Source organism: Myiozetetes cayanensis, unplaced genomic scaffold (assembly GCF_022539395.1).
Source record: "Myiozetetes cayanensis isolate MyiCay16 unplaced genomic scaffold, myiCay2020 scf94, whole genome shotgun sequence".
NCBI classification, from domain to species: Eukaryota; Metazoa; Chordata; class Aves; order Passeriformes; family Tyrannidae; genus Myiozetetes; species Myiozetetes cayanensis.
Window position 1 is genome coordinate 60,756 of NW_026088230.1, and position 25,224 is coordinate 85,979.

At 55.1% G+C, this 25,224-nt stretch overlaps 3 pseudogenes; all 3 read left to right on the forward strand.

Moving 5' to 3' along the window:
- The window catches only part of LOC126653185 (gastrula zinc finger protein XlCGF49.1-like), a 40,976-nt pseudogene extending 35,087 nt beyond the window's left edge, over window positions 1-5,889 (forward strand).
- The window catches only part of LOC126653183 (zinc finger protein 239-like), an 89,213-nt pseudogene that overhangs the window by 36,791 nt on the left and 27,198 nt on the right, over window positions 1-25,224 (forward strand).
- The window catches only part of LOC126653184 (zinc finger protein 239-like), a 49,981-nt pseudogene continuing 27,198 nt past the window's right edge, over window positions 2,442-25,224 (forward strand).

Below are 25,224 nucleotides of genomic sequence, written 5' to 3' on the forward strand. Positions count from 1 at the left end.
ACCTCACAATGGTGCAGGCCTCAGAGAGCCCAAACACCTCATAAAAGAGCTCTCATCATGAAAGCTCTGTCTTCATAACACCCTTAATGTCATAATGGTGCTCTCCTCATAAAGCCCATAAACCTCATAAAGGGGCCATCCTAAAGTCTCTCTCCTCATAAACCCCATCCACCTCACAATGGGGCAGCCTCAGAAGGTCTCTGTGCTCATAGAACCCATCCACCCCATAATGGGGCAGCCTCAGAAAGGCACTGTCCTCATGACCCTCACACACCTCAGAATGGTGCAGACCTCATAAAGCCCCTGTCGTCATAAGGCCCATAAACCTCCTCATGGGGCTGTCATCATAAAGGAGATGTTCTCATAAATGCCATAAACCTCTTAAAGGCTCTGTCCTCATAAAGCCTGTGAACCTCGGAAGGGGCTCTTCACATTATAAAGGCTCTGCCCTCATAAACACCATAAATGTCATAAAAGCACTGTCCTCATACACCCCACACACCTCATGACAGAGCTCTCATCATAAAAGATCTCTCTGCATAAAGCCCATGCAGGTCATAAAGGTGCTGTCCTCAGAAAGTCCATACCCCTCATAAGAGGCTCTCCTCATAAAGGCCATGTCCTCATAAACCCCATAAACGTTGCTGCCTAAAAGGCTGCAGAGGAAAAAGACTCCAGGCCCAACTAGGTAGGGGTCAGAGAAGCAGCAGAGGTTTCCATGAGGCTCCAGGAATACAAACCCACACCCATCCCTTCCAACGCAGGGGTTACAGTTTTTATAACGATTTCCACCCAATGCCCGTCCCGTCCCCGCCCCGGTTCTGCCCCGCTCTGCCCCAGGAACGCCCGTGGGGAATTGAGTCTGGGGGAGTTTGGAGCTTTGAGCCGCTGCAACTACAACTCCCGGCGTGCCCCGCGCGGAAAAGGGGGCGGGGCGGGGTCTCTGCCGGCGGTGCGCGCGCACAGCCCCGCGGTGGCTGCCGGGAAAGCGATGGCGGCGGCAGCTGGATCTGCTCCGACTTTGTGAGCCCTGGCGGGGGCTGCGGCGGGGCTGGGGATGCGCTCGGGGGCTGCGGGGAGCGCGGCTGTGGGCGGGAAGGCTGGAGGGCTCGGCAGAGTGGAGAGGAGGGCCTCGGGGGTTCCCGAGGAGGTTTCGAGGTCCGTGAGGGGCTCTCGGGGGGTCGCGGAGGAGATTTGGTGTCCTGAGGGCGCTCAGAGGGGAGGGTGAAGGTGCCTGAAGGGGTTTCGGGGGTCCCTGAAAGGGCTGGGGCCATGGAACCCCCTCAGGAGAGAGGTTTAAACGCCATGGCTGCACTGCGCAGGCGCCGGCGGAGTCCCCATAGGCGAACTACAACTCCCATAAAGCTCTCGCGCGGCGCCGCCATTGCCGCTCGTGCCACAGCGCCCCCTGCCGGCTGGGCGGACCGACCGCAGGGAAAGCGGGTCCTGATGCCCCCCCCGAACCCCAGAGACCCCCAAACTCAACACACAGAGACCCCACAGGGAGGGGATCCTAGGGGTCCCCTAAAGCCCAGCAGTGGGGTTTAAGGGGTCTCCCAGTCCTCAGGGGAGGGGTCCTGGCGGTGCCACCCAAAGTCTTGTGAGGCAGATGAACCACATGTGGGTAAGGGGATCCCAGTGCCCCCAGTATAGCCCAGTGACCTCCCAGTGGCTCTCAGTATGGCCCAGTAATCCCCCAGTGACCACCAAGTGTTTCCCAGTGACCTCCCACTGCCCCCCAGTACAGTCCAATGATCCTCCAGTGAGCACCCAGTAACCCCCAGTATGGCCCAGTAACCTCCCACTGTCCCCCCGTGTGTCCTGGTAATCCCCCAGTAATCACCCTGTCCCTCCCAATGCCCCCTGGTTCTCCCCAGGGGTCCCAGTATCCCCCAGTAATCACCCAGTGCTCCCCAAAGCCCCCAAGTTTCCCCCACGTGTCCCCAGATGCCCTTGACCTTTCTGTGAGTATGGGGGGATGGGGCCATTTTGGGGGTCAGAGGGTCCAGGGGGGTCCTTCTGGGGGGAGATGGAGGGTTGGGGACATCAGGGATGGAGTTTGGGGACAGTGGGGAGGGGTTTGGGGACAGTGGAATGGGGGGTTTCAAGGGGGGAATTGGGGCCATGGGGAGGCCCTGGGGACACTGGAGACACCAGGAGTGTCTCAGGGTGCCAAGTGGGAAATTGAGGGCACCAGGAGGGTTATGGGGACCCCAGGGGGGTCTCAGGACTCACCTGCTCATGATGCTGCCCCTCCTGTCCCCACCAGGCCCCAATAGCCCCCCCCAAATGTCCCCTAACCACCATTTTTTCTTTAATTCCCTCTCCCCACAGATCCCTTTTAACCCCGAATGCTTCCAAGACCCCTTTTAACTCGCCCAAAATGCACCCAGAGGTTTCTAAAACGCCCCAAATCCCAATCAAACCCCCAGCAAAGAGGGATCACCCGGCACCCTGGGACAGGAGCACAGTGGGCTGTGCTGGGGGCACTGGGCTGTACTGGGAGGGCACTGAGGGGGCACTGGGCTGTACTGGGAGAGCCCCAATCCCCAAAGCCCCTCCCCTGGGCATCCGTGCCCCGGTCTGGGAACCACAGCGGGGTTGGATCAAGGGGTGCACTTGATGATCTGGGAGGTCTTTTCCAAGCCGGCTGATTCTGGGATTCTCTGGGTGCCATTGCCAGGGCAGCACATGCTGGAGGCTCTGTCCACAGGGGATAGATGTGTCTGTGCAGACACAGAGACAAGGGCAGTCTGCAAAGATGTGGGGTTAGAAAAGCAGGAGAAGTTGTGGGGTGGTTGTGGCAGGAGAAAGAAGCCCCCAGGCCAGTGCAAGCAGGCCCCCCTGGGCTTGCACATCATCTGCCCTCCCTGCAGGTTCCTGTGCTGGAGAGCAGGCCCTGAGGTGTCCCTGAGCAATGGCCCGGAGGTGAGCCCAGAGCTGGCCCTGAGGTGGCCCTGAGAAGAAGCGGAAGGCAGAGGTGGTGCTGAGGCAGGAGAGCCCCGTGCTGGGGAAGAGGCTGAGCTGGGAGTGCCCAGCAGGGAGAAGGTGCTGTGTCCATGCCCTGTGTGCCAGGTGAGCTGGGGCTTTGCTGCAGAGCTGCGGGCGCTGATTGGAGCGGCTGCAGCTGCTGAGCTGGTGGCCCCCAGGAACACAAAGTGTGCCCGGCCACGGAGCCTGCAGGGAGGAGCAGGGACAGGGTCAGGGCCACTGTCAGCCCGGGGCTGGCTGGGGAGACACAGCAGTTTTGGGGTCCCCCTGGGAGCTGCCGAGGGTGGAGCGGGCGATGCCGGAGCTGGGGGACCCCCGGCAGGCTGGAGGGGGAGCACGGAGAGGGAGGAGCCCCGGGACCCCCGGGAGCCTGAAACGGGGGGAGCGGAGGGGAAACCTGGAGAGTGGGGACCCCTGGGACAACAAGGTGGAGAACCTGGAGAGGGGGAATGTGTGGGAAGGCGGCACCCCAAAGGTGAGAGTCAGAGGAGAAGGGACCCTTGGGACCCCCAACACTCCCAGCATCCCTAAGTTGGACCCCCAACCTCCGAGGCAGGGGAGACCCTCTGAACCCTAGACAGGAGAGAGCAGAGAGGGAGAACTCCTGGGAGAGATTTTTCTGGGCTCATTTTCATAATTTGGAGTATATTTCAGCTGAATCTCAACTTTTTGCAATTTTGGGGGCAAGGGTCTTCTTGCTATTTCTGACGGGGTTTTGCTTGAATCTTGGTGGTTTGGGTTTTTCTGGGCTGAATCTTGATGGTTTAGAGGTCCCCCAGAACCCTGAAGTTGGGAGATGGGGGAGTCTTGGATTCCTGGGAGCTCCAGCAGCCTGGAGAGGGAGGGCAGGGACCCCGTAGAGGGGAGACCCCAAATACACACGGGACTCCCAGCAGCCCGGACAGGGGGGACCTCCAGAATCCCAAAGTGGAGAGACCAGAGAGGAGGAGCTCCTGGCTGGGGATTTTTGGGCTAAATCTTGGTGTTTTGGAGGTTTTTATGGTCCCAGGATGCCTGGTGAGTTCTAGAGATGGACTTGGGCAGGAGGAACCCTTAAGGCAACGCGCTCAGCCCTTGTTTCCCCCACAGCAGGATTTGTCCTTCCCAAAGCTTGGGCGGATGGAGGAGAAGGCTGCGAAGAAGATGAAAAAGCCACGGGCCCCTCAGGCAGGTGAGGAGGAAGTCAGTGCCCCTTTGGCCCTGTCTTGTGGTGCCTGTGGGGACCAGATTTGGGGGGGATGTCCTTGGCCTTCCCTCTTGGCCAGAGGCAAATCCCCTGCCTGTCCTTCTTCCTTCCTGCCCCAGGCCCCGAGCTGAGGACGGAGAGCACGGAGGACAAATCCCCCCGGCAGAGCCTGCTGGGAGAGGCCGTTTTGAAGGGCTCCCCGGTGCAGGAAGGCAGCGGGGAGGAAAAGGCCCGGAGATGCCCCCGGAGGAGGGGCTGCAAAGCCAGCCCAGGGAGCTCTGAGGAGGAAAGACCCGTCCTGTGCCGGGAAGGCGACCGGAGCTTGAGCCGGAGCTCCGAGCTGGTGGTCCCTGAGCAGCCTCCCAGCAGGGAGAAGCCCTTCAGGTGCTTGGAATGTGGGAAGAGCTTCAGGAAGAGCTCAGACCTCCTCACCCACCAGCACATCCACACTGGGGAACGGCCCTACACGTGTAGGGAATGTGGGAAGAGCTTCAGGAGACACTCCAACCTGATTCAACACCAGCACATCCACACTGGGGCACGACCCTACACATGTGGGGAGTGTGGGAAGAGCTTCAGGCACAGATCCACCCTGATCCAACACCAGCACATCCACACTGGGGCACGACCCTACACATGTAGGGAATGTGGGAAGAGCTTTAGGGACAGCTCCGATTTGATCCGACACCAGCACATCCACACTGGGGAACGGCCCTACACGTGTGGGAAATGTGGGAAGAGCTTCAGGACCAGCTCCAACCTCCACAGGCACCGACTCATCCACACCGGGGAACAGCCCTACAAGTGCTTTCAATGTGGGAAGAGGTTTCAGACCAGCTCCAATCTCGTCCACCACCAGCGGACACACACAGGGGAGAGGCCCTTCCGCTGCACCGACTGCGGGAAGGGCTTCAAATGCAACTCCCACCTCGTCAGGCACCAGCTCATCCACACTGGGGAACGGCCCTACAAGTGCTTGGAATGTGGGAAGAGGTTTCAGCCAGCTCCAAGCTCCTCAGGCATGAGCGGACACACACAGGGGAGAGACCCTTCCGCTGCACCGACTGTGGGAAGGGCTTCAACCAGAACTCCAACCTCATCAGCCACCGGCGCATCCACACCGGGGAGAGGCCCTACAAGTGTGGGGAGTGTGGGAAGAGCTTCAAACAGAGCTCTGCCTTGACCTCACACCAACGGACCCACCGGTAAGGGAAGCCCTAGGAATGCCCCAACTGCGGGAAGAGCTTCGGCCGCTGCTCCCACCCCGAATGACCCCCTGATTGTGAGGCAACCTCTGGAGTCCAGTGACTGTCAGTCCATCCATTTCTAGCAGAAAGGGCCAGTCCCCTTTGCCAGGGGCAGGTTGTGCCAACAGAGCCCTTCTTGGGGGGTGTGTGGAGATTCCTGCCTTGGCTGGGACCCCCAAGGTCACTGCTGGAGGTTGAGAGCAGAGATCTCCCCACGAGCGTTGGTCTGGGGGAGTTCCATCCCTCTCTAATTCATAATTCTTGCTTTGGTGCCAGCTTGAGTAGAATTGCTTCAACAGTTGCTTTAGTGTAGAGCACTGTCCTATCTTATGCTGTACTACTGGTAGTTTTAGTGTTTCTATTGTGCAGAAAATAATTCTGATGAAGATCTTTTGTCTGATCATTTGTAACCCTAAATAATTCATTTCTATCAATAGATCTGATTTGTCATCATTAAAACCTGGGGACAAAAGTGGTTCAGTCCCACCTCTGTAATTCCTCTAAACTGATCCTGTTGGCATAACCCAAGGCTGAGATTGGATCCAGCAGCCCCAGCACCCCACAGTCAGTTGGGAGCTCAGGGGGCACCCCCCTATTCCCAACCCCACTTTGCCCAAAGACCCCCATGGGACCGTTGGACCTGCCAGACCACCCCCCTTTTCCACCCTTCTCCCTGTTCCTCCCACTTTTCCATGGTTTCCACTATACCCAGCCCTCCCAGGATCACTCTACGGGTCCCAACTCTAATTTTTCAACCGTCTCTCACCTCTTCCAGATAATCCCCCACTTCTAGCCCCCCGTGCTCAGTTTGGGGTCCCACCCTACCCTTTCCTTTCTCTTCTCACCTCTCCCAGCCATTTCACATTACCTCAGTCCCCTCCACTTTTGGGGTCCCACTCCCAAGAGAAAGGGGTTGTCACTGATTTCCCTGTGATACCAGACCTATTCCTTTGTTTTCCAGAGTCCCTTGTGACGTCACGGTTTCCCAAGAATGTCACTGATGTCCCTGTGATGTCACTGGTGTCCCCAGGGGTGTCCCCAGTGTCCCCAATGATGTCACCACTGTCCCTCTGATCTCGCCGACATCCCCAATGATATCACTGCTGTCCCTGTGATGTCATCCCTGTCCCCAGTGACGTCACTGATCTCCAGTGATGTCACTGCTGTCCCATGAGATGTTACCAATGTCACCAATGATGTCACTGCTGTCCCTGTGACCTCATCGCTGTCCCTTTGATGTCACGGCTTTCCCTGTGATGTCACCGCCATCCTCAATGATGTCATTGGTCCTCTGTGATGTCACTGATGTCCCCTGTGGTGTCACCAGACCCCTGTGATGTCACTGGTCTCCTGGGATGTCACCTTTGCCCCCTTCAGCAAAACTGAAGGCAGAGGGCCCAGCTCCCTGCAGTTCTCCTGTATCCCAGGGCCTGAGGCTTGTGCAGAGCTTGCAGCCAGCAGTGGAAATAAAGAGCTTTCCTTTTCCCTCTAAAGCCTCACTTGCAAGAGCTGAACAGCAGCACAACCTCTGTTCCGGTGAGGCCCTCCCTCAGCCAGTCCAGGGAGCTCCAGCACAGCCAGTGCCCAGGGAGAATCGCCCAGCCCGAGGCTGTTCTCTCTGACAGAGCTCCTGAGCTGGGAAGATGGGGCTAGAAGTTCCAGGCTGGGCTTGCTTGGGCTTTGCTGGGCTGGGCAAGGGCTGGGAGCTGGGAGCATTGGGGCTGCTCCTCCAGCTCCTGCTCTCACCGTGTTCTCCTCCTTTCCCTTCCCAACCACACCTGCACCCCCCACGGCACATGGGGTTTACAGACATCCCTGTAACTCCCAGCGGGTTTGTCCCTGTGTTCAGGAATCTGCCCTGAGCCAACCCCTGGGGTCGTCTGCTGGACCTTCATTTGTTTGGTGTCAGAACCCCCACACTGAAATGGTCTGTCTGAGTCCCCAGAAGGAATAAGAATGAAGATTCCTCCCAGACAAAAGGTGCCAGCACAGGAAGCTCCATTTTTGTATGGAGTGCCAAGAGTGGCTCACCAATTTCACAGGAGAGATGGAGGGTAAGGGCTTTTTTTCCTGCCTGGAACTTCATTTGTTTGGTGCCTGAACCCCTGCACTGAAATGGTCAGTGTGACGGAAAAAATAAAAAGAATAAAGATTCTTCCCAGACAAAAGGTGCCAGCACAGCAAGCTCCATGTGTGCATGGAGTGCCAAGAGTGGCTCACCAACTGAACAGGAGAGATGGAGGGTGAGGGCTTTTTTTCCTGGCTGGAACTTCATTTGTTTGGTGCCAGAACCCCCGTGCTGAAATTGTCAGTCTGAGTCCCCAGATGGCATAAGAATGAAGATTCCTCCCAGAGAAAAGGTGAAAGCACAGGAAGCTCCATGTGTGCATGGATTGCCAAGAGTGGCTCACTGTGATGGTTTTGGTCTAGGCCTTCCTGGTGACCAGCTTGCAAACAAGGAAGTGGCCATGTACCCAGTATTCCATACGATTTTTACGTAAACCAGAGTATGAATAAGTTGTAGATCAGAGACCTCGCTCTCTTCTCTTCCTGCCAGGTTCAGGGCAGGGGGTCCTTGTGTTGGTCTCGCTTACCTAAGGCTGAGGCCTTCAGTGACCCCTGGCCTACCACGTGGGAGATTGGAGAGTGCTGGCCGTGTCTGCCAATCCTGCTTTTCTAAGGGACATGGTGAGATCTGTTTTGCTAGTTATTAGGATAGTTCTTGAGTTTGATTGTGTATATCTGTTCGGTGTCCCTTTTTGTCCGCTTTTGTCCCCTTTTGTCCCCTTTTCCCCTTTCCCTTTCCCTTTAGGGGGTGTTTGGATTCCCTGTGCTGTGTACATAGCATCTTAACTGTATATAACTGTAACATATGTAAATATATATGTTTTTATATAATTAGCTTGTTTTCGGGTTCTTCAATGTTTTATAGTTCTTTTCCTTTGTCCTAAGGGAAGAAAGGAGGGGAAGGGGGTTGTTACTCTGATTTTGGGCGTTTGGCAGGGAGCCAGGTCCGAACCATCACACCCATAAACCTCATAATGGTGCAGGCCCCATAAAGGCACTGTCCTCGTAAAGCCAAACAACCTCATAATGGGCCTTTTATCATAAAAGCTCTGTCTTCATGAAGCCCATACATGTCATAATGGTGCTGTCCTCATAAAGCCCATAAACCTCATCAGGGGCTCCCATGAGAAAGGCCATGTCCTCATAAACCCCATAAACGTCATAAAAGCTCTGCCCTCATAAACCCCATCCACCTCATAACAGTGCAGGCCTCATAAAGACACTGCTCTCATAAAGCCCATAAACCTCATAATGGTGCAGGCCTCATAGAGCCCAAACACCTCATAAAAGAGCTCTCATCATAAAAGGTCTGTCTTCATAACACCCTTAGATGTCATAATGGTGCTGTCCTCATAAAGCCCATAAACCTCATAAAGGGGCCATCCTAGAGTGTCTCTCCTCATAAAGTCTCTCTCCTCATAAACCCCATCCACCTCAGAACGGGCAGGCCTCAGGAGGTCTCTGTGCTCATCGAACCCATCCACCCCATAATGGGGCAGCCTCATAAAGGCACTGTCCTCATAACCCTCACACACCTCATAACAGTGCAGATCTCATAAGGCCCCTGTCGTCATAAGGCCCATAAACCTCCTCATGGGGCTGTTGTCATAAAGGAGATGTTCTCATAAATGCCATAAACCTCATAAAGGCTCTGTCCTCATAAAGCCTGTGCACCTCAGAAGGGGCTCTTCACATCATAAAGGCTCTGTCCTCATAAACACCATAAATGTCATAAAAGCACTCTCCTCATACACCCCATGCACCTCATGACAGAGCTCTCATCATAAAAGATCTCTCTGCATAAAGCCCATACACATCATAAAGGTGCTGTCCTCAGAAAGCCCATATACTGCATAAGAGGCTCTCCTCATAAAGGCCATGTCCTCATAAACCCCATAAACATTGCTGCCTAAAAGGCTGCAGAGGGAAAAAGACTGCAGGCCCAACTAGGTAGGAGGTCAGAGAAGCAGCAGAGGTTTCCATGAGCCTCCAGGAATACAAACCCACACCCATCCCTTCCAACGCAGGGGTTACAGTTTTTATAATGATTTCCACCTAATGCCCGTCCCGTCCTCGGCCCGGTTCTGCCCCGCTCTGCCCCAGGAACGCCCGTGGGGAATTGAGTCTGAGGGAGTTTGGAGCTTTGAGCCGCTGCAACTACAACTCCCGGCGTGCCCCGCGCGGAAAAGGGGGCAGGGCGGGGTCTCTGCCGGCGGTGCGCGCACAGCCCCGCGGTGGCTGCCGGGAAAGCGATGGCGGCGACAGCGGGATCTGCTCCGACTTTGTGAGCCCTGGCGGGGGCTGCGGCGGGGCTGGGGATGCGCTCGGGGGCTGCGGGGAGCGCGGCTGTGGGCGGGAAGGCTGGAGGGCTCGGCAGAGTGGAGAGGAGGGGCTCAGGGGTTCCCGAGGAGGTTTTGAGGTCCGTGAGGGGCTCCCGGGGGTCGCGGAGGGGATTTGGTGTCCTGAGGGCGCTCAGAGGGGAGGGTGAAGGTGCCTGAAGGGGTTTAGGGGGTCCCTGAAAGGGCTGGGGCCATGGAACCCCCTCAGGAGAGAGTGTTTAAACGCCATGGCTGCACTGCGCAGGCGCCGGCGGAGTTTCCACGAGGGAACTTCAACTCCCATAAGGCCCTGCGCGGCACCGCCATTGCCGCTCGTGCCACAGCGCCCCCTGCCGGCTGGGCGGACCGACCGCAGGGAAAGCGGGTCCTGATGCCCCCGAACCCCAGAGACCCCCAAAACTCAGCACACAGAGACCCCACAGGGAGGGGATCCTGGGGGTCCCCTAAAGCCCAGCAGTGGGGTTCAGGGGTCTCCCAGCCCTCAGGGAGGGGTCCTGGCAGTGCCACCAAAAGTCTTGGGAGGACATGAACCACATGTGGGTAAAGGGATCCCAGTGCCCCCAGTATAGCCCATTGAACTCCCAGTGGCTCTCAGTATGGCCCAGTAACCCCCTCAGTGACCACCCAGTGTTTCCCAGTGACCTCCCACTGCCCCCACTATGGCCCAATGATCCTCCAGTGAGCACCCAGTAACCCCAGTATGGCCCAGTAACCTCCCAGTGTCCCCCGTGTGTCCTGGTAGTCCCCAGTAATCCCCAGTCCCTCCCAGTGCCCTCCCAGCATCCCTCAATAACCCCCAGTCCCTCCCAGTGCCCCCTGGTTCCCCCAGTGTGTCCCAGTATCCCCAGTAATCACCCAGTGCCCCCAAAGCCCCCAAGTGTCCCCAGTGTGTCTCCACATGTCGTTGAATTTTCTGTGAGTGTGAAGGGGGAATGGGGGTTGGTCTGGGGTCAGAAGGTCCAGAGGGGGCTCCTAGGGGGTGATAAAGGGTTGGAGACATTTGGGATGGGGTTTGGGGACAGTGGAATGGGGGCGTCAAGGGGGAATTGGGGCCATGGGGAGGCCCTGAGGACATTGGGGACACCAGGGGGGTCTCGGGACTCACCTGCTTGTGGTGCTGCCCCTCCTCTCCCACCCAGGTGGCCCTGAGAAATGGCCCGGAGGTGAGCCCAGAGCTGGCCCTGAGGTGGCCCTGAGAAGAAGTGGAAGGCAGAGGTGGTGCTGAGGCAGGAGAGCCCCGTGCTGGGGAAGAGGCTGAGCTGGGAGTGCCCAGCAGCGAGAAGGTGCTGTGTCCATGCCCTGTGTGCCAGGTGAGCTGGGGCTTTGCTGCAGAGCTGGGGGCGCTGATTGGAGCGGCTGCAGCTGCTGAGCTGGTGGCACCAGGAACACAAAGTGTGCCCGGCCACGGAGCCTGCAGGGAGGAGCAGGGACAGGGTCAGGACCACTGTCAGCCCGGAGCTGGCTGGGCAGACACAGCAGTATTGGGGTCCCCCTGGGAGCTGCCGAGGGTGGAGGGCGGAGCGGGCGATGCCGGAGCTGGGGGACCCCCGGCAGGCTGGAGGGGGAGCACGGAGAGGGAGGAGCCCGGGACCCCGGGAGCCTGAAACGGGGGAGCGGAGAAGGGGAAGCCTGGAGAGTGAGGACCCCTGGGATCCCTGGGACACCAAGGTGGAGAACCTGGAGAGGGGGAATGTCTGGGAAGGCGGCACCCCAAAGGTGAGAGTCAGAGGAGAAGGGACCCTTGGGACCCCCAACACTCCCAGCATCCCTAAGTGGGACCCCCAACATTCCAGAGAGAGGAGACCCTCCAAACCCCAGAGGGGAGAGACCAGACAGGGGGAACTCCTGGGAGAGTATTTTTGGGCTGAATCTTCATATTTTGGCTAAACCTTAAATTTTTCCATTGTGATGGAGGGGTGTCAATCTTGCTATTTTTGAGGCAGTTTATTTCCTGAATGTCAGCGGATTGGGTTTTTCTGGGCTGAATCTTGGTGGTTTGGAGGTTTTTATGCTCCCAGGATGCTGGGTGAGTTCCAGAGATGGACTTGGGCAGGAGGAACCCCCAAGGCAACGCGCTCAGGCCTTGTTTCCCCCCAGCAGGATTTGTCCTTCCCAAAGCTTGGGCAGATGGAGGAGAAGGCTGCGAAGAAGACGAAAAAGCCACGGGCCCCTCAGGCAGGTGAGGAGGAAGTCAGTGCCCCTTTGGCCCTGTCTTGTGGTGCCTGTGGGGGCCAGAATTGGGGAGATGTCCTTGGCCTTCCCTCTGGGCCGGAGGCAAATCCCCTGCCTGTCCTTCCTTCCTGCCCCAGGCCCCGAGCTGAGGACGGAGAGCACGGAGGACAAATCCCCCCGGCAGAGCCTGGTGGGAGAGGCCGTTTGAAGGGCTCCCGGCGCAGGAAGGCAGCGGGAGGAAAAGGCCCGGAGATGCCCCCGGAGGAGGGGCTGCAAAGCCAGCCCAGGGAGCTCTGAGGAGGAAAGACCCGTCCTGTGCCGGGAAGGCGGCCGGAGCTTGAGCCGGCGCTCAGAGCTGGTGGTCCCTGAGCAGCCTCCCAGCAGGGAGAAACCCTTCAGGTGCTTGGAATGTGGGAAGAGCTTCGGGAAGAGCTCCGACCTCCTCAGCCACCAGCACATCCACACTGGGGAACGGCCCTACATGTGTAGGGAATGTGGGAAGAGCTTCAGGAGACACTCCAACCTGATTCAACACCAGCACATCCACACTGGGGCACGACCCTACACATGTAGGGAATGTGGGAAGAGCTTTAGGGACAGCTCCGATTTGATCCGACACCAGCACATCCACACTGGGGAACGGCCCTACATGTGTAGGGAATGTGGGAAGAGCTTCAGGACCAGCTCCAACCTCCGCAGGCACCGACTCATCCACACTGGGGAGAGGCCCTACAAGTGTTTGAAATGTGGGAAGAGGTTTCAGACCAGCTCCAATCTCGTCCACCACCAGCGGACACACACAGGGGAGAGGCCCTTCCGCTGCACCGACTGCGGGAAGGGCTTCAAATGCAACTCCCACCTCGTCAGGCACCAGCTCATCCACACTGGGGAACGGCCCTACAAGTGCTTGGAATGTGGGAAGAGGTTTCAGCGCAGCTCAGATCTCCTAAAGCACCAGCGGACACACACAGGGAGAGGCCCTTCCGCTGCACCGACTGCGGGAAGGGCTTCAACCAGAACGGCAACCTCGTCACCCACCGGCGCATCCACACCGGGGAGAGGCCCTACAAGTGTGGGGAGTGTGGGAAGAGCTTCAGCCAGAGAGGTAACTTGACCTCCCACCAACGGACCCACCGCTAAGGGAAGCCCTAGGAATGCCCCAACTGCGGGAAGAGCTTCGGCCGCTGCTCCCACCCCGAATGACCCCCTGATGGTGAGGCAACCCCTGGAGTCCAGGGACTGTCAGTCCATCCCTTTCTACCAGAAAGGGCCAGTCCCCTTTCCCAGGGGCAGGTTGTGCCAACAGAACCCTTCTTGGGGGGTGTGTGGAGATTCCTGCCTTGGCTGGGACCCCCAAGGTCACTGCTGGAGGTTGAGAGCAGAGATCTCCCCCCGAACGTTGTTCTGGGGGAGTTTCATCCCTGTCTAATTCTTAATTCTTTCTTTGGTGCCAACTTGAGTAGAATTGCTTCAACAATTGCTTTAGTGTAGAGCACTGTCCTGTCTTATGCTGTAGTAGTGGTAGTTTTAGTGTTTCTATTGTGCAGTAAATAATTCTGATGAAAATCTTTTTTCTGATCATTTGTAACCCTAAATAATTCATTTCTATCAATAGATCTGATTTGCCATGATTAAAACCTGGTGGACAAAAGTGGTTCAGTCCCACCTCTGTAATTCCCCTAAACTGAAAGTGTTGGCATAACCCAAGGCTGAGATTGGATCCAGCAGCCCCATCATCCCACAGTAGTTTGGGAGCTCAGGGGGCACCCCTCTTTCCCAGCCCCCTGTGCTCAAAGCCCCCCATGAGACCTTTGGACCTGCCAGACCACCCACCTTTTTCACCATTCTCCCTAATCCTCCCACTTTTCCATGGTTTCCACTATACCCAGCCCTCCCAGGATCACTCTACGGGTCCCAACTCTAATTTTTCAACCGTCTCTCACCTCTTCCAGATAATCCCCCCACTTCTAGCCCCCCCGTGCTCAGTTTGGGGGTCCCACCCTACCCTTTCCTTTCTCTTCTCACCTCTCCCAGCCATTTCACATTACCTCAGTCCCCCTCCACTTTTGGGGGGTCCCACTCCCAAGAGAAAAGGGGGTGACACTGGGGTGGGGGTTCCACAAGGTGGCACAGACTCTCTGGGGGGGACACATGACCCCCTGGGACCCCTCTCTCCTTCTGGCGCAGGTGGAAGACGAGCCCCAGTGCAGGGAGATGAAGGCCAAGCCGAAGCCCCCAGGCCCTCCTTGGGAGCCATTTCTCAGGCTGAGGAAGCCCAGCAGGGCTGGGGCTGCCGGCGGTGTCTGATCCCCAGCAGGAAGGGGGGGATTCAAACAAGTCCTTAAACAAGAGGTAAAACAGTTTCATTACAGGGGGCCACACAGGGGGTTTTTCTCCAAGTGTTTGTCCACCAAGTAAAAAAAAAACAACAGATTTTATACATTTGGAAGGAGTAGGTTTCAAAAATTATCTGTCATACACATTCTTTGAGAATTGGTACCAAGTCTGCCTAATTTAAATATACATTTGGTTACCCATCCCCTATTTTTATTACTATAGAGTAGTTACATAAAGCTTTATCATTTCAAGCAACATTATGTTCCCCCACCCGTCTCCTGTCTCCCTCTCAATGTTATTGATTCATTTTGCTACTTGCTAAAAGCAGCTTTTCCTGTCAGTCACTTCTCTTACTATTCAGGCAAGCCATTAATTACCTTTATCTCAACTGCCCACAATTGGGCAGACCCCTACTCGCAGGCAGCTACAATTTGCAAAGTCCCATTTCATGCTGAATTTCAACTAACATGGCTAAACTTTTATTTTATTTTGTTTTGTCTTTTTTTCAATCCCCCATTTTCTTTTACCTGTTGCAAATTCTTTTGCATCCCCCTTTGTACAGTCCAGAGCACACGCCCCTGTTGTGCTATGGTCTTAATCCTCCCCCCCTAACCCAGAGATTGGTGATTGTCAGAAGGAAAGCTGCAGCATCAACACCAGGACAGGGGGGACCAGGAAGGTAAACAGCTGGGCTGCAGCGGGTGATTGGATATTGGTTATTCCCAGAAATGTGCTCCACCAGTGATGTTCTCCAGTCTTTACCCCTTCTGTAAGGATGTTTTTAATCTCTGTGGTGTCGTGTTTCACTTGCCACAGTGTGCGAGGGGAAGCAGCATTTCCCTTTTCCATCATTTGTTCAACATCAGAATAACAGAGCATTTTCTGGAGGATATCAATATCCATGCCTGTTTGTAGTTTAGGCACTTCATGTTATAACACATCTTTATCCGAGATGAATTGTGTGGTGGTCACAGGAGCAGTGTAACTGAAGTCACATCGTGTGTGTTTAGCCAACAAAATCATCAAGTCTGTAGTGAGAGATTGTGTTTCAGCTCTAGTCATTAATGATGATCTTAGTGGTACCTCCAGCTTTCCCAAATCAGAGGTTACAGTGCTGAGGTTATTAATTAATATTTCCTGATCTATTGAATTTAATACACCCAGTCCTGATCCAAACCATCCTGTTAGATCTCTTTGTGTTCTCTCACAGTGGGATCAAATTCTTAACCAAGCACTCCATCCTTTAGGGCTTTGGAGAATGAAGGGCTGACAGTCCCATTTTGCAGAGGATGTGTCTGTTTGGATTTTTACCTGGACCTTTTTTGTGAATGTGTAGGGTCCAGGAGTAACTCCTGCTCGTTAGATTGTCTAATTACATAAGGTCCTACAAGGGACAGATTGGGACTGTTTTCTGTACATTCTGAGGGTGTGTATGAGGAAGGAGTCAGTTTAGCAGGAGTCTGTGCTGTTGGAGTAAATACTTTCATTGTGGTATCTGTGACAAATGTCTTTGGCAGTGCCTTGTCTCCTTCCAAAGTAGCCCAAAGATACACTGTGGAAACTGGTTTGTCCAGCGTAAAGTTGTGCCAGCGCTGATCAGACACACAGACAGAGTGACCAACCAGTTTTCCCCTGTTATATTCTGTGGAGTCTTTTACAGTGATTTGAGTGTGGCAGATGCTGCATTTTCCCAGCCAGGGCTGGGCTCTCTGGTTTGTATTCGCTGGGGATGCAAAGGATGCTCTGCAGGACCAGGCCCGGCCCAGGTCCCAGCTGGGATCCCATGGAACAGGAACCGCTGGGATTTGCCTCTCCTGGGACCAAGAGTGTGCAAAGCAGATGAAAGCAGAGTGTGACCTCTGTCAGTGGGACCCCTCTGTGCACAGGTACCCCCAGCCCTGGGAAGGCCATGCCAGAACCCTCAGACCCCTCCAGCCCTGGGAACCCAGAGCAGGGCCAGGGGTGGTCTCGGAGCACAGCAAAGGGTGGTCAGGGCAGAGGGTGCACTGCGAACTCCAGAAGGGTGCAATGGCAGCAGGGGAATGGCTGCGTTGTGCTCGTCACCGGGCACTGGCAGTTCCACATGGAACACGGGCACAGCTCTGGCAGCTGGGATGTCAAACAAGTTTGTGATGTCGGGATCACTCCACACTGAGGGATGGGGATCATCAAATGATCGAAGCCTTGAATGGTTTGGCTTGGAAGGGATACTAAAGATCATTTCATTCCAACCTGAGCAACTTTCCACTGGCCCTTCAGTGTTCTCAAGAATGGAGCCTCTCAGCCACAACCTGTGACAGTCCCCTCCAGCATCACTGGAAGAAAACATCTCCCTCAGATCGACCCTAAATCACCCTTTTTCAGTTCAAACCATCCCCCCTTGTCCTCTCCCCACAGGCCCTGCTGAACGCTCTGTCCCAGCTTTCCTCTGGGCCCCTTCAGCTCCTGCCCGGCCGCACTGAGGCCTCCCCGGGGCCTTCTCTTCTCCCGCCTCAGCAACCCCAACTCTGGCAGCCCTTCCTCAGGGCACAGGGGCTCCAGGCCCCTCATTGTCTTTGTGCCCTCCTCTGGATCCAGCCAACATGCTCCAAACCCACCTGGAATGCATTTGCATCCCCAGTGGGATCCCAGCTGCACTCACCCGTCCCGGGGTCTCCCTGGTGCATCCATCAGTGCTTCCCAGCCTCTGCCTGCTGGGACACCTGGGGCTCTGCCCCTGCACAGGGCACTGGCCCCTGCAGGGCTGGCAGTGACACCTGGACCCTGCTGTGCACATGGACCCGGCCAAAGGCAGCACCAGCAGGCAGCACAGCTCACTGCCGGCCCCCTCGAGGCTGGGCCTTTCTGGGCCTCCCCACCCCTTGTGGGATGGGCTTTCCCTCCAGCACAGCATCCTCACTGGGAGCAGACTCAACCTGCCTCTCCCCTCTCCCTGCAGTGGCACCGGTGTCCCAGGAAAGCTAGGGGGGAGCCACATGTGGACACCGGGGTGGCCAAACCCCTCCCCAAAAATCTTCACTGGAGCAGGGCTGGGGCACATGGCTGCCTCCTGCTCCCTCCCACAGCTCCCTGGCCACTTAGGTATGAACCAAGGACTTGGCTGGTTGGTGATTCCTTCTTTCATGAGTAAAACCTTCAAATTCAGCTTGAACAGGCTCTTCAGTGTACAGGGAGATCCTGCTGGCTTGGACAACAGCAACGGGATTAATGGATTTTTTCAAAAGCATGTTGAGAGTTGGAGCCTTTTCTTCCCCCCCCGCCCCCCCCACCTTCCTTACAGGTTTCTGTGTTTGGGTAGGGACTCCCCAAACCTCCCTGTTCTGGGTCTTCCCATGTTTGCAGCCCTTTGGCATGGGTGGCTCCATGTCCCCCTTGGTGCTGCCAGGGACAGCCTGTCCCTTGGCAGCCCTACCGAGGGGTGGCTGTGCCACAGCTCTGCCTCAATTCCACCATTCCTGGGAGGAGCCTCTGACAGCTGGAAGGTGTGGAAGCCAGATTTGGTGTGGGAGCTGGGGAGAGAGAAGGCAGGCACACGAGTTCAGGTTTGGCCTTTGGGTGTCTGCGGCACGTGCAGGGTCTGGTGTGGGCACAGGGGTCGGGAATGGGCCTCACCCGGCAGCTCCAGGCTTGGGCTCTTCCTGGAAGCAGCAGGTACAAGGAGCGCCCCGGGCTGGCTTGATTCCCATGGATTTGGGTGAGCTCTACTGGAGGAGACGTGCTGGGGACATTTCAGGGCAGGAGACGGGAAGGCAGTGCCAGAGGAACCCTCCTACACAGGGCTGTGTCCTTGTGTCTGTGTGTCCATCATGGTTCTGTGCAGGGGTTCTGGTGGGACTCAGCATCTCCGGACTCAGCACCACAGCTGGCACGGCCTGGAGGCCCCGTGGATTCAGAGCCTTCCCTCCATGCCCAGTCTTGGCTGCCAGTTTACTTTTGAAGCCAATAAACTCCAGACGGGAGCCCCCACCTAAGGATGCTTTTTGGCTTTCTGGGCCCCATCAAATCCTACAAGTCATTCTCCTCTGCTGCTATAATTTTTTACACAGTCTTTTGTGAGATATCCAATGGACTATGCCGAGAACATGTGGATCTGTGTCTCTCCCCAGCTCCCCTCAGCTGCCTTTTCTGTGTTATAGCTTTTTATCTCGTGTGCTTTTTTTTTTTAAATTAACAATATATCTTTGGGAAAAAACCTTAAAAAGTCCAGATTTGTGGGTGAGAGAAGATAAAAGTTCTTTCAAACTCTAACGTTGATGTAAATACTTTGCAATTTGATGATTAAATGCAAAGAGACCTGACAAAACCAAAGGGTAGCTCATGTGTGAGGGGACTTGTGAGCTCCTCAACATCCCTGTTAGAGGAGCTGCTGGTTCCTGGAGAAAGTGCAGGGCCAATGGGAGAGTCCTGGTGCTTCAGAGTCTTTTTTTGGACAATACTTCTGGGATCTGGTGCCCCTCTGAGTGCTGCTGGAGCCATTCCTGTCTCCCCACACAGGCTCGTGGTCCAGCACAGTGCCAGCACCTGCTCCTTCCTACAAGAGGAGCCTCGTCCCTCATGTCCCCCCTGCTCTGAGGGCCGGTGGCATTGGCCAGCTCCCTGTGCCCAGATGGCTCTGGGGGTGGATAGAGGGCTGGAAACATTTGGGATGGGGTTTGGGAACAGTGGAATTGGGGGTGTCAAGGGGGGAATTGGGACCATGGGGAGGCCCTGAGGACATTGGGGACACCAGGGGGGTCTCGGGACTCACCTACTTGTGGTGCTGCCCCTCCTCTCCCACCCAGGTGACCCTGAGAAATGTCCCGGAGGTGAGCCCAGAGCTGGCCCTGAGGTGCCCCTGAGAAGAAGTGGAAGGCAGAGGTGGTGCTGAGGCAGGAGAGCCCCGTGCTGGGGAAGAGGCTGAGCTGGGAGTGCCCAGCAGCGAGAAGGTGCTGTGTCCATGGCCTGTGTGCCAGGTGAGCTGGGGCTTTGCTGCAGAGCTGCGGGCGCTGATTGGAGCGGCTGCAGCTGCTGAGCTGGTGGCCCCCAGGAACACAAAGTGTGCCCGGCCACGGAGCCTGCAGGGAGGAGCAGGGACAGGGTCAGGGCCACTGTCAGCCCGGGGCTGGCTGGGCAGACACAGCAGGTTTGGGGTCCCCCTGGGAGCTGCCGAGGGTGGAGGGCGGAGCGGGCGATGCCGGAGCTGGGGACCCCGGCAGGCTGGAGGGGGAGCACGGAGAGGGAGGAGCCCTGGGACCCCCGGGAGCCTGAAACGGGGGGAGCGGAGAAGGGGAAGCCTGGAGAGAGGGGACCCCTGGGATCCCTGGGACAACAAGGTGGAGAACCTGGAGAGGGGGAATGTCTGGGAAGGCGGCACCCCAAAGGTGAGAGTCAGAGGAGAAGGGACCCTTGGGACCCCCAACACTCCCAGCATCCCTAAGTGGGACCCCCAACATTCCAGAGAGAGGAGACCCTCCAAACCCCAGAGGGGAGAGACCAGAGAGGGGGAACTCCTGGGAGAGTATTTTTGGCATGAATCTTCATATTTTGGCTGAACCTTAAATTTTTCCATTGTGATGGAGGGGTGTCAATCTCGCTATTTTTGAGGCAGTTTATTTCCTGAATGTCAGCGAATTGGGTTTTTCTGGGCTGAATTTTGGTGTTTTGGAGTTTTTATGCTCCCAGGATGCTGGGTGAGTTCCAGAGATGGACTTGGGCAGGAGGAATCCCCAAGGCAACGCGCTCAGGCCTTGTTTCCCCCAGCAGGATTTGTCCTTCCCAAAGCTTGGGCAGATGGAGGAGAAGGCTGCGAAGAAGACGAAAAAGCCACGGGCCCCCAGGCAGGTGAGGAGGAAGTCAGTGCCCCTTTGGCCCTGTCTTGTGGTGCCTGTGGGGACCAGATCTGGGGGGGATGTCCTTGGCCTTCCCTCTGGGCCCGAGGCAAATCCCCTGCCTGTCCTTCTTCCTTCCTGCCCCAGGCCCTGAGCTGAGGATGGAGAGCACGGAGGACAAATCCCCCCGGCAGAGCCTGGTGGGTGAGGCCGTTTTGAAGGGCTCCCCCGTGCAGGAAGGCAGTGGGGAGGAAAAGGCCCGGAGATGCCCCCGGAGGAGGGGCTGCAAAGCCAGCCCAGGGAGCTGTGAGGAGGAAAGACCCGTCCTGTGCCGGGAAGGCGACCGGAGCTTGAGCCGGAGCTCCGAGCTGGTGGTCCCTGAGCAACCTCCCAGCAGGGAGAAGCCCTTTAGGTGCTTGGAATGTGGGAAGAGCTTCAGGCAGAACTCCGCCCTCCTCAGGCACCAGCACATCCACACTGGGGAACGGCCCTACACATGTAGGGAATGTGGGAAGAGCTTCAGGAGACACTCCAACCTGATTCAACACCAGCACATCCACACTGGGGCACGACCCTACACATGTAGGGAATGTGGGAAGAGCTTTAGGGACAGCTCCGATTTGATCCGACACCAGCGCATCCACACTGGGGAATGGCCCTACATGTGTAGGGAATGTGGGAAGAGCTTCAGGACCAGCTCCAACCTCTGCAGCCACCAGATCAGCCACACTGAGGAACGGCCCTACAAGTGCTTGGAATGTGGGAAGAGGTTTCAGCGCAGCTCAACTCTCCTCGTGCATGAGCAGACACACACAGGGGAGAGGCCCTTCCGCTGCACCGACTGTGGGAAGGGCTTCAACCGGAACTCCACCCTTGTCAAACACCGGCGCATCCACACCGGGGAGAGACCCTACAAGTGTGGGGAGTGTGGGAAGAGCTTCAGCCAGAGCTCCAACTTGACCAGACACCAACGGACCCACCAGTGAGAAAAGCCCTACAAGTGCCCCGACTGCTGGAAGAGCTTTGGCCACTGCTCCCACCCCGAATGAGCCCCCTGATGGTGAGGCAACCCCTGGAGTCCAGGGACTGTCAGTCCATCCCTTTCCACCAGAAAGGACCAGTCCCCTTTGCCAGGGGCAGGTTGTGTCAACAGAACCCTTCTTGGGGGGTGTGTGGAGATTCCTGCCTTGGCTGGGGACCCCCCAAAGTCACTGCTGGAGGTTGAGAGCAGAGATCTCCCCACGAGCGTTGGTCTGGGGGAGTTCCATCCATCTTTAATGAATAATTCTTGCTTTGGTGCCAGCTGGAGTAGAATTGCTTCAACAATTACTTTAGTGTAGAGCACTGTCCTATCTTATGCTGTACTACTGGTAGTTTTAGTGTTTCTATTGTGCAGTAAATAATTCTGATGAAGATCTTTTGTCTGATCATTTGTAACCCTAAAGAATTCATTTCTATCAATAGATGTGATTTGCCATCCTTAAAACCTGGGGGCCAAAAGTGGTTCAGTCCCCCCTCTGTACTTCCTCTAACCTGAAAGTGTTGGCATAACCCAAGGTTGAGATTGGATCCAGCAGCCCCAGCACCCCACAGTCAGTTGGGAGCTCAGGGGGGTCACCCCCCTTTTCCAACGTCCTTGTACCCAAAGACCCCCATTGGACCGCCGGATCCACCAGACCACCCCCCCTTTTCCACCTTTCTCCCTGTTCCTCCCACTTTTCCATGGTCCCTCGTTATAGTCTGCCTTAATATTGCAGATGGAGCTTCAGATTCGAATATTCCCTTGAGCAAAATTAAAACTCACACAAGTTTTCTGTTGATACCAAAACTTGATTTTATTAATTGCTAAGAGGTGCAAAAAGAACGAGGAAAAAATAAGAAAACGTTGGAAAACTCTTACGATTACTTCTGAAAGCAGAGAGAAGATACCACCATGCCACCTTTCCCCTGAGCTGGTCTGTGTGTGTGGGTGAGTAGCAGTTTCTGCCCTTTTTTTCTCTGTCTCTGCAGCTTTTGGATGTTGTCTCTGTAGCTGCAGGGGGTCTGACAGCTTTAGTTCTCTGCAATGCACCATGTGTGGTTTCACCGCTCACGCCCCTGTCCCAGGCCCTGCAGGGTCTCAGCTCAGCCGAGCTTTGGGCCCTCAGAAATATGGTCAGGGTAGAAGGATAAGGTAGAACTCCCACAGGTGGCACGGTGGTCTCAGCTCTCTCCAGGCCGGCACAGTTCCAGTCTCCGGTGGCAGGCAGGCAGCACGCGGTGGTGGAGAAAAGGTGAGGGGAGGTGGGCAGAGATTCTTGGCTACAGTCACCAGTTCTTCTCCCTTTCATCTCCCTGATTTTCAAAAATTTGTCCTCAACTTTTATAGTGTTCAAAGGAGGTTGAATGTGGTTTCTTGTCATGTAGCCAGTTCAGATGTTAAAGGAGATATGATAACCATAAACAATAACAGGATCTATTGGCAGGAAAAGTGCCGTGGGAAGTCCTGGTGGGAACTTCTGGCAGAGAGCTGACAGAGAATGTTTGATAGGAAGGTTTTGACAGGCAGAAACAATTTTTGGCATTTCTGTATTATCTGTGTGTTACAGATGGTTGCCATGGTAAGTGCCGTAACAGGGCATCATTGTTACCATGGTAACCGACCCTAGTGATGGGAATGTATGATGGTTGCCATGGTAACTGTCCATAGCAAATGAAATGCATAATGGTTGCCATGGTAACTGACCATAGCAATGGGATAGTATGATGGTTTCCATGGTAAGCTACGCATCAATAGGAATGCATAATGGTTGCCGATGCAAACTGTATTAACCTAGCCTAGCAATGTAAATGCACAATGGTTCCCATGGTAACCCACATGACAATATGAATGCATAAAGGTTGCCATGGTAACTGGAGTATTAATGAGAATACATACTGGTTACCACGATAACTGACCATAACAATGAGAATACATAAGAGTTGCCATGATAAGCGACGTAACAACCAGAATGCATAATAGTTGCTATGGTAAGCAGGGTAACAATGGGAATGCATAATGGTTTTCATGGTAACCGACGTAACAATTAGAATGTGTAATTGTTGCCATGGTAAGCGACTTCACTATGAGAATGGGTAATGGTTGCCAGGGTAACCAGCATAAGAATGAGAATGCATAATGGTTTCCATGGTAACTGGTGTAACAATTTGAATGCATAATGGTTGCCATGGTAACCACTTGTAACAATGAGAATGCATAATGGTTACCATGATGTAAGGGGGGTACTTTTGATTTAGATGATCAATGGAGCACAGAGGGGTGAGAAAGTGATTATATTCCCATGTGAAACCAGCCAGAATGTTGTACAGTGTACCTTTATTGCACAAGTTCACTGTAAGGCCTATTGTGCCTTTAGCAAAGTTAACTGGATGTCCCCCATTATCAGAGCTGAGTTCCTCCTTGGCTTGGCTCCACTCTGCAAGAGAGATACAAATCCCCTTGAAACACAATGGTACAGGTCGTCCATAGGGCTGAGGAAGGTGATGGAGAGGAAGATGATGTGGGCAGGGGATCGTTGGCCCCTTGCCCTACAGTGGGGCACGCCCAGACAGTTGCCATGAGGTGATGAACGGGCCTGTTTGGCTGCCACTCAAGCACCACCTTCTGCTGCGTCCTGGCCCTACGTAGTGTAATGTAGAGCTGATGGAATGGGGTGTCAGCACTGCTGGGGGGAGCGATGCTCATCCTTCCATCCACACTGTGCTGCTCCGCGGGGACACCCGCCAAGCACGGGCACCGACCAGCCCTGCAGAGCCTGGTAGGCCTGGCCTGTCTGTGCAGGTGAGCACAGTTTATTGATAGGAAGCAACCGGGAAAGGAAACATTTTATATCCTTTTTTTTTGTATTCCTTTAATTTCCTTTTTACGAGCTAATGCTGTAACAAAGGCTGTAGTATTGTATGAATGCCAACTAATAAAGTAGTGATTTTGTCTTCTTTTTCAGCTTTTGATTCTCTTTCCTAGGGCTTTTTTTTACTCTCACTGCAATAAAAGATTTTTTGTAGTATTTGAATGACTGTTGTACCTGTCTTTCTTATGGGCACAAATGGATTCAAATGAACTAATACAGAAGAGACTGGCAGGAGGTTTCAGGAGGTTTTGGATGGTTTGGAAGAGACCAGGATGAGATTTGTGAGGTCCTGGATGGTCTATGGGAGGTTTTGGGGTCCTGAACCCCGGCTCCCCCAGAGATGCCACAGGACACCGTCCGCAGCAGATCTTGATGGGGATCGGGGGCTTCGTGTTGGGTTTCGTCTTCTTGGTGCTGGGGCTCGGCTTCTACCTGCGGGAGAAGGTAAAGGTGGTGTCCCTGGGGGTCGTGTCCCTCCTTCTCCAGAGCGTGTGTGTCCCCCCTGCCCCCACAGCCCACTGTCACCCTCTTTTCTCTCCCCACAGAGCTCCTGAGCTGGCGGTGGCCGCAGCCCCTCCCCGTGGCCTCAGGCCCAGCTGGGACCCCCCAGTCCATCCCTGCCTGGAGTTTGGGGGGGTCGTGTGTCCCCCTGGCCCTGCTTTTGTTCTCACACCAGCCACCTGCTGCTCCCAGTGCTCCGAGTAAAGCTTCCCAGTTCTCTGCAGTCCTGGTGTTGAAGGGCAGGTGCCCTCCCAAAGCCCCCCCAGAATCAGCTTATGCAAACTGTACAATGGTTGGCACCCGTTGTCTTTCTGCTTCCAGGAGTGTGTATTTTTCTGCCATGTCTGGTTCAATGTTTTCACAGCATATTGGCTCAAACTGTATCTGCTTTGTTTAAAGAAAAAGGAGGAAGTGTAGGGATTTTTAGTGCTAATATGGAGGATATGCTGCAGATGTGAGAATACAATCTTATATTGCAATTGTGAAAACATGATCTGTTGTTCTGATGGCCTTCTGATGGTACCAGGATGGGAAAGATCTACCAAGAGAAGCAGTAGCAAAACTAGATATAGAAAACAGGGTCTCAGTACCAGCTATCAGAGTGAGACAGGACATAAAAAATGTTAAAGAAACAAAAGTGATAGAATAGTATTGTTAGAAAACTGGATCAAAGACTGCTGCTTGATT